Consider the following 15811-nt stretch of genomic DNA (forward strand, 5'->3'; position numbering starts at 1 on the left):
TTCAAACACAACGTACCCAAAGCAAGCTGAAGCTCCTACCCACACAGGTAAACCCTCTGCTCTATCCTCCACAAGACACACACCAGCACCGTCGCCACCCTTGAGCAGGCTGGGGCTGAACCTCAAAAGGAGCCGAGACAAAACACTTCAGGACCATGAACGGGCAGATGCTGAATTTCTGGGTAAGAGCCCTAAGATTAAAAGAGCCCAGCTGGTCTCAGGGAGAAATGAGTTACCTTTTTAGAAAATATCTTTTTAATTTCTAAAGAACTTTTCAACGATGACTGACAGACCAGCACAGATCCACAAATCCCTGCCCTGGTCCCTGCTGCCTCTCTCCTCCCCACAAAAGGAGGAGCACAGATCCTTCCAGCACAGCAGCAGCCAGCATCGCTCACCAAGATCTCATGGACAGCATTCTATTGCCTATGTGAAGCCCAAGGGACTTACTCCCCACTCAGAAAGCAAGGATGCAGGATGCCACATGAACAGGCATGGACCACTGGTGAGCTTTTGGCAAATGCCACAAGGGTCTCAATCCCTCCTCAGACTCATGCCGTGATTTTGACAGGCACCAGGGCAGCTTGGCTGGAGTCCCTGCTATAAGAGCTGGGGCTAACCCTGCATGCCCTGACTCCTCAGGCAGTAACTTAAAGATTTCTGAGAGACGTTGACAGGAAGAACCCCTTTCAGGATCCTCAGCATGCCAGCACCATTGGGAAGCAGCTTCTGCAGTTTAATTTATAAACCAATAAACCATCAGTATGAGGCTGAATGAGTCTTGAGTCATGGCAACTAATGCACTGGAGTCTTCCTTGCTAAATCACCCCTGTTGACATGAGACCCATTAGCGAAAAGCTGTTATTCATTTCCCAGACACAACTGCAGAGGCAACGTAAGCAATGCTGACTACTGCACGCCAGCATACAGGTACAGTCTGTACCCAGCTCCTCTAGAAAAGCTGTTTCTGAAGAGCAGACACAGACTCTCAGCTTAAGATAATGTCCTGGGTTCAGCTGTAACAGTTATTTTTCTCCTTCTTAGTAGCTGGTGCCGTGCTGTGTTTTCGGCTTTAGTCTGAGAACAGTGCTGATAACACACTGATGTTTTTAGTTGTTTCTGAGTAATGTTTACTCCGACCAAGGACTTTCTCAGCCTCATGCTCTGCCAGTGAGGAGGGGCACGGGAAGCCGGGAGGAAGCAGAGACAGGACGCCTGACCCAAACTAGCCAAACGGGTATTCCATACCACAGCACGTCATGCCCAGTATATAAACTGGGGGGAGTTACGCAAAAGTTCTTCCAGAACTGAGGTAGGTTTTTTCATCCCACTTTCTCATGTCTTCTCTGTGATCCTGCAGGTAAAACCATAGGGTGGCCCATGATATGTACCTCCTATATCTTTCCTCTCTAGCAACAGGGCGCCTTCTGTTAATAGCTGAGATGCAGGTCTGTACACATGGGGAGCTGGATAGATCGTCTCTCAATTGTTTGAACTCCTGGGACAGGAGTTTTTCCACAGCTGAAATGATGGAAGGGGTGAGATTGTTTTTGAACTCTCAGAGTTGACAACTCACTTCATCCCACACACCCTGCCACTCATGACTGTCCAGCCTCGGGAAAGATCTCTTGGTGGTATTCTTAGATAGTTGTTTAACCTTAGGCAAAACCTGAGCCCAACCCTGCTTAGCTTCTGAGATTGGAGGAGATCAGGCGTTCTCAGGGTGGTATGGCCATGGGTAAAACACATGCAGCATATGCAGCAACACGCTGGTTCTCAGAAAAAGGAGCAGGCTGGTTTTGAGGGTACTCAAAGGATATTCAAAATCTTTAGAATTCTCAAATGCTGCTGTAAATAGCCTGGTGGGGGAGCAGCGGGTGTGACGGAATGTCCCCTTCATAGGTTGGCCTTCCGAGGGAAGGAAAAAAAAAGATGTGTAATAGTTAACAATTCCCATTACATGCCTCCCAAAGTATAGAAGTGATGACCACGCTGAGAACACATGCCAGACCAGATTCATAATCAATGATTCTATTGCATTACAAGACATTACCATAAAGTACAGCGAAATGAGAACCTTAGCCCAGTCCCCAAAGCCGATAAACACTAAAACAGCAAATACTGGCTGCAAGTAAGGTATGACACAATGAAACTCTGAGATCAAACGCAACAACTCTGAGAGCCAATAAATCAACATTGTGACGAGTGACTATTAATCTGAAACAATGAATGCTTATCACAAATATGATTAGACACACTCTGGTCAGATCTGTCATTATCTCAACCCTTCGAGCCCCACGTTGGGTGCCGAAAAGGACCATTGTGGTTTAAGCCCAGCCGGTAACTCAGTACCACGCAGCTGCTCGCTCACTCCCCCCACCCCTTCTTCCCCCCCCTACTCCCGGAGGGATGGGGAGGAGAATCCAAAGAATGTAAATCCCATGGGTTGGGATTAACCTGCTGCCCAGGTTAATGCAGCAGCCAACCAGAACTTGCAGATGAATGCCCAAATGGGTCCCCTCATGGATGAAGAGGAAGAGGGTGGCCATCGACATTGGTTGGACCGGCTCTACTCAGCAACATTGTTCTATATATTTGTCAACATTATCTATTTCTACTCCAGTGTCAGCAGGTTCCTCCTGGTTATGGGTGGCAGTGTCCTGATGTACCTGGTAAGTGTATGGTGTTAATATTTACTATCGTATTAAAAAGGTTGGGATAAATCTTAGAAGTACAATTATCGTGGTTTAAGCACAGCCGGTAACTCAGAACCACGCAGCCGCTCACTCACTCCCCCACTTCGTCCTCCCTCCGCTCCTGGGGGGAGGGGGAGGAGAATCAAAAGAATGTAAATCCCATGGGTTGAGATAAGAGCAGTCCAGTAACTAAGGTGCAATACAAAACTACTACTGCTACCACCGATAATAATAATGATAAGGGAAATAAAAAGGGGAGAGAATCCAATTGCTCAACACCCGCTGACCGATACCCGGCCCGACCCGAGCAGTGATCTGGGCCTTCCGGGTAATTCCCCACAGTTTATATACTGGGTGCGACGTGCTGTGGTATGGAATACCCCTTTGGCCAGTTTGGGTCAGGTGTCCTGTCTCTGCTTCCTCCCGGCTTCCCCTCCTCCCTGGCAGAGCATGAGACTGAGAAAGTCCTTGGTCGGAGTAACCATTATTTAGCAACAACTAAAAACATTGGTGTTCTCAGTGCTGTTCCCAGGCTGAAAGTCAAAAACACAGCACTGCACCAGCTACTAAGAAGGAGCAAAATGACTGCTACTGCTGAACCCAGGACAGTATCCACCCCTTATTCCATACCATTCATGTCATGCTCGGATCCCACATTTTTCAATATACCATCGCTTTTGTCTCAGATATATATATATGTATATACACACAAACACACACAGAGATATCATTCCTTAGTCCATGGACCAATCCCTATAAAGTTGCTGAATTCATCCAGTCCATGATGTCAGGCTCAATCTCTTGTAATAGTCTTTCAGGGCAGGAGAGACGGTGTGTAGTGTTGGATTGTTGCCTGCTGATGACACCGCCAAACTCATCTGGTTACTGCTGAGCTCATCTGGTTTCATCAAAGTTCATTCTTTGTTGGGGTGATGATCTGAGGGAAGTCAGGGTCAGTCGCTGGTGATGTGAAGACATCTAGATGGTGGGCTATAAAAGTGTTATATAGCAGGCAACAGCATACAATTGAGTTCATTGGCTGTTTTCCCCCAAAATTAAATCCCCTTGCGGTACACACCGGACTTCCCCATCTTCCCACATTACCCACCAAGTACATCCGGGTCCCTGAGCAAAAGTAGGGAAGGACTCAACAGAAACTGAGCCCCAGCTGTAGTCTCCTGTTCACAGTCATTAAGATGGTTTTAGCCCGACCAAATCAAACCCAAGCACACAGCTGCATAAAGAATGTCCTCAACAAACACAACTTTTTATTTCTGTAGAAAACAAGATACTTTTCAGGAAGCACCAGCTTATCGAAAAGCAGTTTGCCTGTTAATGTACATAAATACACCAGGTTATAATTTAGTGGGAAATACATTAAAAAAAGCTTTCAAGTAGACAAAATAAATGTAGTAAAATTGGACTATCCTTCCCACATGCCTGTCTCAGAGAGAAATGTTTCTCCAGTGGAATGAACTTCCACCCGTCATCTACCAACAAATCTCTCCACTGGACACAAGCTGCAGGAGTGCACGAGGGTGGGCGGGGCAAGAGGGTTAATAGCTAGTGTTGGAGATTAAGAGCAGACTGAACCATGACAGGCCAGTCCCCATTCTCTCAACTATCAGGATGTGTATAGTGTGACATCAAGAATACAGTATCCGACCTGTTGCCACCACAAAGACACTGTTTAGAGCACTCGCAGGCCATAAGACACAGGCCGCCTGGTTAAATCCTGGCAAAGATACATGTATGTGTGCAACTCCTCTCTCTTCTTACCCCCCTGCCAGACTGCAGAACTCACTAGGGGAACAGCCTTCTAGCCACAGGGCTGTACCAACCCTGCTCCCTGCCTTGCACAGCTACAAGAGGTGCAGGGCAGTTGCCAGAGTAACCCAATAACTTCAGCATTGCTTTACTCACCCACCTGAGCGCCACTGGCTGCTCACTTCCCCACCACTGTTTAATCCTGGAGTAGGAGTCAAGCAAAACAGGCTCCAGCCCTACCCATCCCAGTGTCCCTGTAAGCTGAAGAACCATTAATTCAACTCTTTGTGCCCTTTGCCCCAACTTAACAAGTGTCAGAAATGTTACTTATCCCCCAGGTAAAGTGAGGTCTTTCAGAGCCTGTATGAACCACGGCTTCCTTTTGTGGCTTGTTTTTGGCATTGTACTTAAGGAAACTACAAAACATGGAAATGGATGAGGCTTTGGCAGGTGTTTTTCACAGCCTTAAACCTGCTGCATCTGCCTTTGAAGCATTCCCTCTTCTTCACAGATCACATTTTCACTGTGCCTGGGTCCCTGGCCAGGAATTTGCTACCACGCACAGAGCTGAAGCAAGCCCAGCTTCATGCCTTTATGAGCCAACCTCTGTAAAAAGTATGGGGAAAAAAAAATCCCACAGCTGTGATAAACTGTGATAAGCAAAGCAAGTCATCTGCAGAATATCAAAGAGCTACTCTCCATGCAGCTGGTCTTGTCTGCTTCTTTCCTCAGTAGTTTTAGCTGAAATGGAAAGTAGCACCAGAGTAACTCTGTGCCTGAGGGCTGCAACAAAACAGGGGAGCACACAGATCTGGGACCACAGCTCCTGCAAAATTGGGGATCAGGAAATGAGGTCAATGTGCTGTGAACCTACCCAGCGATGTTAGTCCATGCCTATGCTTTCCCCTTGCAGACTGCAATGGGAGAGATTAATATTCTCCTTTTAATACTATTCGCCATGCAGGTTCCCTCAGGAACTTTCCCACCTGCTAGTCTCAAAGCTCCCTTTTCTCTTCTGTCTCTCTGAAAACAAAGAGGGACAGGTACAGCCAAGTTTGATACTGGCATCTGCATGTGGAACATGTTCCCTGGGAGCTGGGCACATGTCCACCAGCAGCCCTTTAGGAACAAAGCCAGCTTGTACTGTCTGCCCAAGGAGTCAGGTGTGTCCCACAGCAGCAGCAGCCGCCTGGGGCAGGAGGTGAATGAGGGCCATGCTCGGCACTGGAAGGTGGGCAGAGGCTGATGTGGGTATTGCAGAGCTGCAGCCGAGTTCTCTCTCAGGAGAGCAAGAAAGGATGACGAAGCAGGAGAGGCCCCACCTTAACACATGGGGTTCTTCTTTGATGCAAGGACAAGCCATGTGCTGAGATTACAGGAGCTGATGCGCAACACTAGGTCCAGCAATAGAGAGCGGAGCTCGTGTTGCAGTCTACAGTCTCCTCTGGCTGTGCTGTCATGGGAAATCAATACAAACCCTGTTTCGGGGCCTGTGCTGAGCTCCTAGATCCCACTGAACAACACCGAATACACCTGGAAAACCCTTCCTGGGTTTCATCCCCTGGGAAGGGGGTGGGCAGGGGAAGCACAGCCAGAAACGCAGACCTGGGAGGCCAGAGCCAGCCAGAAACCCCCAGCGCTCCACCCAGGCAGGCGCAGCGACGCCGTACTGGGGCTGCAGGCTCCAGCCCGGCTGCCCTCGGAAGGGGCACGGCGGCCCCAGCCCCAGCTCCCCTCCGACCCCCGCCTCTGCCGGCCCGGGGCCCTGCTGCCACCCCGGGGACAGCCCTGGTTGGGGCACTGGGGCCCGCGAGGGATCTCTGCGGCTCCCCCCCTGCTCCGAGCACTCACCGAGGGAGGCCAAGGCGCAGTTCTCCCGGCCACGGCCCGGGCCGACGGGCCGGGCCCAACACCGGGCCGGGGAGGCCGCGGCCTGCGCCTGGAGTGGGTCCGCCCGCCGCCAGCCGAAGGCCCGGCCCGGCGCCACCCCTCTGCCCGGCAACCGCCACTTCCGACGGGAGGGGCCGGGTCCAGGCCCGCCGAAGCGCCGGGCGGGCAGCGGGGCCGCGGCGCTGCCGCAGCTCAGCGCCTGCCTCCGGTGGCTCTCGCCGCCCCCGGCGATCCCCAGCAGGCGGGTCCCCAGCCCGGCCCAGCACAGCACGGTGCTATGTGCGGAATCACCCGGCCGTAGCCTTCCCCTTCCCGGGGCTTTGGGGAGGATCCGAACCGCACCCGCCTGCGGGGCCTGGGGGAGGAGCCAAAGGGCTCCTGTCGGCGACGTGGACATGGATCGAGCACCCTCAGCATGTTTGCTGATGACACCGAGCTGTGTGGTACGGTGACACGCTGGAGGGAAGGGATGAGATCCAGAGGGACCTGGACAGGCTGGAGAGGTGGGACCGTGTGAACCTCATGGAGTTCAACAAAGCAAAGGGCAAGGTCCTGCCCCTGGGTTGGGGCAATCCCCAGCACAAACACAGGCTGGAGGGAGACTGGATGGAGCAGCCCTGATGAGAAGGACTTGGGGGTGTTGACTGACAAGAAGCTCCCCATGACCCAGCAGTGAGCGCCTGCAGCCCAGAACCCCCCCGTGTGCTGGGCTGCATCCCCAGAGCATGAGCAGCAGGTCGAGGGAGGGGATTCTCCCCCTCTGCTGCGCTATGGGGAGACCCCCCCCCTGCAGTCCTGCATCCAGCTCTGGGGCAACAACACAAGAGGGGATGTTGGAGCGAGTCCAGAGGAGGCCATGGAGATGCCGCAAGGGCTGGAGCAGCTCTGCTCTAGAGACAGGCTGAGAGAGCTGGGCTGGTTCAGCCTGGAGAAGAGAAGGCTCCAGGGAGACCTTAGAACAAGTTTCCAGTATCTGAAGGGGGCTACAGGGATGCTGGAGAGGGACTCTTCATCAGGGACTGTGGTGATAGGACAAGGGGCAATGGGTTCAAACTTAAATAGGGGAGATTTAAGTTGGATATAAGGAAGAAATTCTTTACTGTGAGGGTGGTGAGGCCCTGGCACAGGATGCCTAAGGAAGTCGTGAATGCTCCATCCCTGGCAGTGTTCAAGGCCAGGTTGGACGGGGCTTAGAGCAACCTGGTCTAGTAGAGGGTGTCCCTGCCCATGGCAGGGGGTTAGAACTGGATGATCTTAAGGTCCTTTCCAACCCAAACCATTCTATGATTCTATGTACCCAAGCCTTCCGCAGGACCAAGGAAGTCTGTCTCTAGAGCTGGCCTCTACTCATGTGCCTACCCTACAGCTCAGAGCAAGGCTGGTGCAGTGCATCACAACACCCATACCAGGCAAAAAGCTCCTGCAGTTATGGGAATGGGTTCCCAGGTATCCAAACTTCAATGTGTAACTTGGTGTATGTCCTGGAAGAAAACCCTGAAGGGCAGTTACGGAACAAGGCATGAGGTATATATATTGTGCTGAAATATTTCCTTCTTTCTCCTTTCTGTGATTTTATTTCCAATTCAAGCAGCTGAACTTTTATTTTCCAAAATAAAACCATGTTAGAGTATGCTCATCATCAAGCTGTTGTTTGCTGTGGCCATGTATCCCTGGAGTTTATCCCACCAGGCAGCCTCAGCTCAAGGGCCAGGTTCCCCTCCTGGCAGGGCTGCTGCAGCCTGTGAGCTACAGCACAGCCATGGCAAGGGAAGGGGTTGTCAGCATTGGACTCTTCTTGGACCTCTCCAGGAAAATCGCTGTGCCTGTGCCCCTTGTACCAGTACATGGAGCAAAGGAAGTGGTGCCATCAGTACCGGGGGGGGGGGGGGGGGTTGCTTCTTAGTTGGTGTCTTCCAGCAATGCCTGTAATGAGTCAGGCTGAAGAATAAAGATCCTGTTGATCACACAAGTTGACGTGGTAAGTCCAAGATAGGCAAGAGTATCTCCAAAACCAGCTATTCAATAGCTGTTGTGTGAGGGAAGCAGCAAGGAGGTGAGAAATGGATCTTCTGGTGGGACTTTCTTTCCCTTGGCAATAAACGGGTGACACTTGCTGGGTTAGCACAGAGCTGTGTAGGACAGCACAGAGCTATGGATAGCCCAGAGCTCTATTGCTAGATATGATCTTATTGGCATCACGGAGCCGTGGTGGTGGTATCCCAAAATCAGGGTTCTTCACCTGGTGTGCAGAGAGCTCAGTAACACAGAGTCAAGGTGGTTGTTTGTCCATGTCTCTGCAGAGATGGTGCCGGGTGGTACCTCTGCAGAGCATCACACCCTGCCCTGCCTGCTCTCCCCTTCATACAGTTCAAACAGTGAAAATCTGGGTTTTCCGCATACGCAGCAGTCTGTATCTGCCATCGTGGCTCTTACATCCACTCGTCTCTGTTTCAAGACACAGTATAGATTGATTTCACTGCGCATGTTCCGTGAGGAAGGGTCTCTGTGGGCAAGGGTCTCATGTCAGAGGGTGTTTTAGTATTAGAATAAACCAAGTTCCCTTAGGAACACCGTTGTCTTTGGTTTGCTGGGCTTTTCAAAATTACACCTGCCTTCCTAATCTTTCTGAAGTGAGTTGTTGCTCTTCTTCTGATCCAGATGGTTCCTGTATCAGTCTTCTACCTCTCCTTGAGGTCTGTGAGCTTGTAAGGAAACACTGGTTTTCCTTGCGACATGCAAAATTCAAACCTCAACATTTTCAAGCTTTCACACACATAGTCCTTTACAAAATCTTACCTTCTTCCTTGCCAGGTAACAATTCCCCCTTCGAGACTTAGATAAATATTTCATATTTCAAATAAGTCTCACTTAGATCCCTTTAATCTCAAATCTCTGTCCTTGGGAGGCTTCAAGACTTTCTAAAACCGCCTACTGACAGTGTTCTTCCCACTGAGATATAACTCGTTGGAATTCCCTCAAATAGGAATTCCCTCAAATAGGAATTCCCTCAAATAGGAATTCCCAGTCGTCCAGGAATTCTAGAAGACATCATGGACTGGCCAGAGGGAAAAGATTTTGGAATGTCACCAGAGGAGGAGGTGATGCGTGCTGAAGAGGCCCCTCCATATAATAAACTGTCAAAAAGTGAGAAGCAATATGCCTTGTTTACTGATGGGTCCTGCCATGTTGTGGGAAAGCATCGGAGATGGAAGGCAACTGTATGGAGTCCCCTACAACAAGTGGCAGAAACTTTTCCTACTTGTTGGGGGGGGCATCCAGGGTTCTTTTTTCTTTCCTGAGTTGCGGATGTCATTATGGGTGAGGATCCTGATATTACTGCTCATATAATTATGTTCTTGATACATCCAAAAATCATACAAACTACTACATTCAGTGTTATGAACATAATCAAAGTTTGAAGTAGGCTCTGTAACCTCCCTGGTAAGGAGAATCCCACCCTGTGGAGCATTTTACTCAACCACCCACTTTCCATGCTGTTCTCAGATCGCAGCTAGCTTTTGCTACTCGCTTCAGCTGATCTAGTCGCTTGTTCCAGATTTTCAGTCCTATTTGGGATATGGACACAGCAACTATCATTTTTCCAGTCCAAATAGCCACAGGCTCCATGCTCGTGCAATGCAAGTAAATTGAAGGCCAGGCGATTCTGTGAAGCCATTTTGGAAGTAGCCTGCAGCTGGATATTCAGTTCTTCCATTCCAAGTTGTGCAGCATTCGCTAAGGCTTCCATCTGTAAACTTGAATGATATAAAGAGGTAAAACACCGGCCCAGGGTGCCCAGAGAGGTGGTGGATGCCCCACCCCTGGAGACATTCAAGGCCAGGCTGGATGTGGTTCTGAGCAACCTGATCTAGTTGAAGATGTCCCTGCTCATTGCAGGAGGGTTGGACTAGGTGAGCTTTGAAGGTCCCTTTCAACCCAAACTATTCTATGATTCTATGATAAAGAGAGCCTGGTTTTGAAAGAGGTTGCCTGGGGTGTAAAGATAGGCTCTAGAAGCCATCCTATAATAGTTCCAATACCAGGGTGTGCCATGAATGTGTGTCTCGTCTTATCCTTCCCCACAGGCTAGTTCCTAGAGGTGCCTTTCTCCCCAGAGGACACAGTGTTAGTAATCCTTGTGTCCAATATTGATTCTGACCTGCAACATGGAGATGAGCTGTCTGTTTTCCTTTGCTGCTATCCCATATCGTGGGTCCTAAAGCTGGAATCCCTAATTGAGTGCAAGTGATCCCTAAGGATCGTTATCTGTTTGGTGAGTGGGGTTGACACTTGGTGACCAAGAGTCCTTTAAAGGAGTGCTATCATTTCTGCACATACATCCTGGACTTAAAGCTTGAGCAACTGGGGATATTCTTTGGATTTTGGGATCTGGGCTACTACAGTTATAAATCCTGGTACAGTTCCAATTTGCTTTTATGTGCTTGAAGTGATTTGGGGTGTAGTGAGGTTAGGATACATTAGTGTTGGTTGTAAGGGATCCTCTGGCCTTCCCTCCTCTCCTTCCCAAGTGACGCACCATTTCGCTGTTTCGGCATATTCCCATTCTCCTGCTTGTGGTGTCTCCCAGACTGGGAGGATTTGACAACCCGATGGGATATTAGTACATCAATCTCCTGACAGTCTATATAGCATTTTTAATGCTCAGGCCGCTTGGGGTTTATGTTACAACTGTTAGTTGTGTCCTTTCCTGTGCCCCTTCTTTGTTGGCGACCAGTCACTAGTGGTGTCCCCCCAGGGCTCGGTATTCATAGAATCATAGAATGGTTGGGGTTGGAAAGGACCTTAAGATCATCTAGTTCCAACCCCCTGACATGGGCAGGGACACCTCATCCTAGACATTGTCACCCAAGGCTCTGTCCAATTAGGGCCAGCATTGTTTAATATCTTTATTGATGACCTGGGTGAGGGGATTGATCTGCTGGAGGGCAGAAGGCTCTGCAGAGGGATCTGGACAGGCTGGATTGATGGGCTGTGGCCAATGGTATGAGGTTCAACAAGGCAAAGTGCCAGGTCCTGCACTTGGGCCACAACAACCCCACACAACGTTCCAGGCTTGGGGAAGAGTGGCTGGAAACTGCTCATAGAAAAGGACCCAGGGGTGCTGATTGACAGAGCTGAACATGAGCCAGCTTGTGCCCAGGCAGCCAAGAAGGCCAACGGCATCCTGGCCTGTATCGGCAATAGTGTAGTCAGCAGGACCAGGGAAGTGATCGTCCCCCTGTACTGGGCACTGGTGAGGCCGCACCTCGAATCCTGTGTTCAGTTCTCGGCCCCTCACTACAAGAGGGACACTGAGGTGCTGGAGCGGGGCCAGAGAAGAGCTGGTGAAGGGTCTGGAGCACAAGTCTGATGAGGAACGGCTGAGGGAACTAGGGGGGTTTAGTCTGGAGAAGAGAAGGCTCAGGGGGGACCTTATCGCTCTCTACAACTACCTGAAAGGAGGATGGAGCCAGGAGGTGCCTGGTCTCTTCTCCAAAGTGATAGGACAAGAGGAAACGGCCTCAAGGTGTGCCAGGGGAGGTTTAGACTGGAGATTAGGGACAATTTCTTCCCTGAGAGGGTGGTCAGGCATTGGAACAGGCTGCCCAGGGCAGTGGTGGAGTCACCGTCCCTGGAAGCGTTCACAAACCATGTAGCCGAGGCCCCTTAGTGACATGATTTAGTGGTGGCTTTGGCAGCACTGGGGAACGGTTGGACTTGATAATAGAATCATAGAGTAGTTAGGGTTGGAAAGGACCTTAAAATCATCTAGTTCCAACCCCCCTGCCATGGGCAGGGACACCACACACAAAACCATGTCACCCAAGACTCCGTCCAACCTGGCCTTGAACACTGCTAGGGATGGAGCATTCACAACTTCCTTGGGCAACCTGTTCCAGGATTTTTTCAATTAACAGAACAGTGCATTTTCGTTCAGCTTCTTCCATGTCAGTTTCTCTATTTGCTTGGTCAGTGAAAGCCAGAGGAAGTGCCATCCACTTTCACTCTTGGTTTGCAGTGTCACCAGTCTGCTTGTCTGACAGGTCAGTTGTGGGTCACTCTGAGCCCTTCTGGAAGGAGGGATGCAAAGAAAGTCTTGAAGAAAACCCACACTGTGCCCATCAGCAAAGGGTTCATCTGCTGCAACTTGTCAGGAGATGCCTCAGATTCATCTGCTCCACCTGCTTTCCCCCCCTGCCAAAAGAAAGGCTATTTGATGAATGAGATAATTTCAAAAATGCATTAGAAGAATCAGGTGTCAAACAGCATTTTGTTACCCAAATATCTCTGTCAGAATATAAAAAGCTTGCAAGTATCCCCAGACAACCACCACCAAATCAAAAATCCAAGCTGCACACTGGTGTTACTGGTGAACTCACACGGCATGCCCAGGAACACTGCTTAGGACAGACATGAAGCACCAGGCTCAAGTGAACTGTGGATGAATTCACAACTTTCCCTGACATCAGCCAGAAGCATCAGCTTGAAATGCAAGACTGACTGCTTACCAACTCAAATCCTGCCACCAAGGCACCAGTCTAAACCCTGCCTTCAGCTACAGAACCTGGGACAGGCCACTGTTACAACATCCTGAAGGACAGAAGCAACTAAGTGATTCAGCCTGAAATATTTTGTAGAACAGAGGAAGTAGCAAAGGAGGACTCAGGCTGCCAATTCTGCCCCCATGGAAGATAGTTTCTGACAAAAGTTCAAAGAAAAGTTGCTGCTACTACATGTCATTAGTAAACTGAAATTAAAACTCCACAGGTTTCCACGCTCATGGTTTTGAAAAAAAAAAAAAAAAGCAAGACAATACCTGTAAGTTATTGTTCTGGTCCTGGTTTATAGGAGCTTGAGGAGGAACATTGCCTGGGAAGGGCTGAACCAGTTTAAATGGAAGCCATCCAACATGGTGCCTGGGGAAGACAATAGATTAGTATTAATACTACTTAAACATTACCCCTTCCTGTTACACCAACACAGCTCAGGGCTGCAGACAGCAAGGTCAGCATATTAAGGTCTCTTTCTGCCCTAACCCAGCAAGTACTTTCAGAGCCTCCTGTTAGCAGCAAGCCATGGGGTAGGAGGGGAAGACTGAGCATCTGCTCCCACTCAGGATAAGCAGCACTACATCCAGGTGTGTATCCAGCATGCTGCTAGAGGTACGGAGAGCCTGCTTGGTTACTGTGCTCTGTGCACCCCAGGGTAACTTCCCTGTACTCATTTAAGGGGCACAAAGAACATGTGAAACCCAACACTCTGACCAAAACATAAAAGGCCATTTAGACCTTCTTAAAAGGTCAGTACCTCTACAGCACCCACACCTTGTAACCCACAAAGCAAGCTGTTCACATTACACTTTAGAATTGCCAACAGCAGTTAACCGTCACTCTACAAGTCTGCATAGAGGTTGGCAGAGCTGATCATTTGAGCTGGTCCAGCTTTAACTCCTAGACCTACTGGCAGGAATTCAGAAGCCTACATCACTTGTTTTGCAGGTGACCAAGGAATTTGAGAGGACAGATTATCTTTCTCAGGAAAGAGACCTCAAGCACATCAGCTGAGGGCCCATTATCATTATCGTTGTCCTGGGTTCAGCAGTAGCAGTCATTTTTTCTCCTTCTTAGTAGCTGGTGCAGTGCTGTGGTTTTCACTTTCAGCCTGGGAACAACGCTGAGAACACCGATGTTTTTAGTTATTGCTAAGTAATGTTTACTCTGACCAAGGACTTTCTCAGTCTCGTGCTCTGCCAGGGAGGAGGGGAAGCCAGGAGGAAGTAGAGACAGGACACCTGACCCAAACTAGCCAAAGGGGTATTCCATGCCACAGCACGTCACGCCCAGTATATAAACTGTGGGGAATTACCCAGAAGGCCCAGATCACTGCTCGGGTCGGGCTGGGTATAGGTCGGCGGGTGGTGAGCAATTGTATTCTCTCCCCTTGTCATTTCCCTTATCATTATTATTATTGGTGGTAGCAGTAGTAGTTTTGTATTGTACCTTAGTTACTGGACTGTTCTTATCACAACCCATGGGATTTACATTCTTTGGATTCTCCTCCCCATCCCTCCAGGAGCGGGGGGAGGAGGAAGGGGGGGGGGGGAGTGAGCGAGCAGCTATGTCGTTCTGAGTTACCGGCTGGGCTTAAACCACGACAGTTCTATTTTAGCGACCAACGCGGGGCATGAAGGTTTGAGATAACGACAGATCTGACCAGAGTGTGTCTAATCGTATTTGTGATAAGCATTCATTGTTTCAGATTAATAGTCAGTCGTCACAATGTTGATTTATTTGCTCTCAGAGTTGTTGCGTTTGATCTCAGAGTTTCAGCATGTCATAGCTTACTTGCAGCCAGTATTTGCTGTTTTAGTGTTTATCAGCTGGGGGGCCTGGGCTAAGGTTCTTGTTTCACTGTACTTCATGGTAATGACTTGTAATGCAATAGACTCATTGATCATGAAACTGGTCTGGCTTGCGTCCTCAGCGTGGTCATCACCTCTATGCTATGGGAGGCATGTAATGGGAATTTTTAACAGTTGCACATCTTTCTTTTTCCTTCCCTCGGGGGGTCAACCTATGGAGTAGATATTCCCTCACAGCCTCCGCTCCCCCACCAGGCCATTTACAGTAGGAGTAGATTCTGGAAAAGTTAAAGATCCTGAATATCCTTTCAATACCCTTGAAAGCACCCTGCTCCTTTTGCTGGGAACCAACTTGTTGCTGCATGTGCTCTCTATCTTTTGCCTACGGTGTGACCACCCTGAGAACGCCCGATCTTGTCCGATTTCGGAAGCTAAGCAGGGTCCAGCTTGGGTCTTGTCTAGGGTTAAACAACGATATAGGAGGACCACCAAGAGATCTTCTCCGAGGCTGGACAGTCATGAGTGGCAGGGTGTGTGGGACAGTATGGGCAAGTATCTAGTCCAGTGGGCCCCTCCAGTGCTTTGGAAGCGTCAGAGATGGAAGGCAGGTGTATGAAGTCCCCTGCGAAAAGTGACAGAAACTGCTGAAGGAGAGGGTGAATCGAGTCAGTTTGCAGAGGTGAAAGCCATCCAGCTGGCCTTGGACATTGCTGAACAAGAAAAATGGCCAGTACTTTATCTCTCTACTGACTCATGGATGGTGGCAAAGGCCCTGTGGGGGTGGTTGCAGCAATGGAAGCAGAGCAACTGGCAACGCAGAGGTGAGGTAAACTCACCTGGGCTGCTGCACTGTGGCAAGATATCGCTGCCCGGGTGCAGAACCTGGTGGTGAATGTACGCCATGTAGATGCTCACGTACCCAAGAGTCAGGCCACTGAGGAACACCAGAATAACCAGCAAGCGGATAAAGCTGCTAAGATTGAAGTGGCTCAGATGGACTTAGATTGGCAACATAAGGGTGAATTATTTCTAGCCCCGTGGGCCCATGACACCTCAGGCCATCAAGGCAGAGATGCAACATATAGATGGGCTCGTG

The sequence above is a fragment of the Strigops habroptila genome, chromosome W (assembly GCF_004027225.2).
Source record: "Strigops habroptila isolate Jane chromosome W, bStrHab1.2.pri, whole genome shotgun sequence".
Lineage (NCBI taxonomy): Eukaryota > Metazoa > Chordata > Aves > Psittaciformes > Psittacidae > Strigops > Strigops habroptila.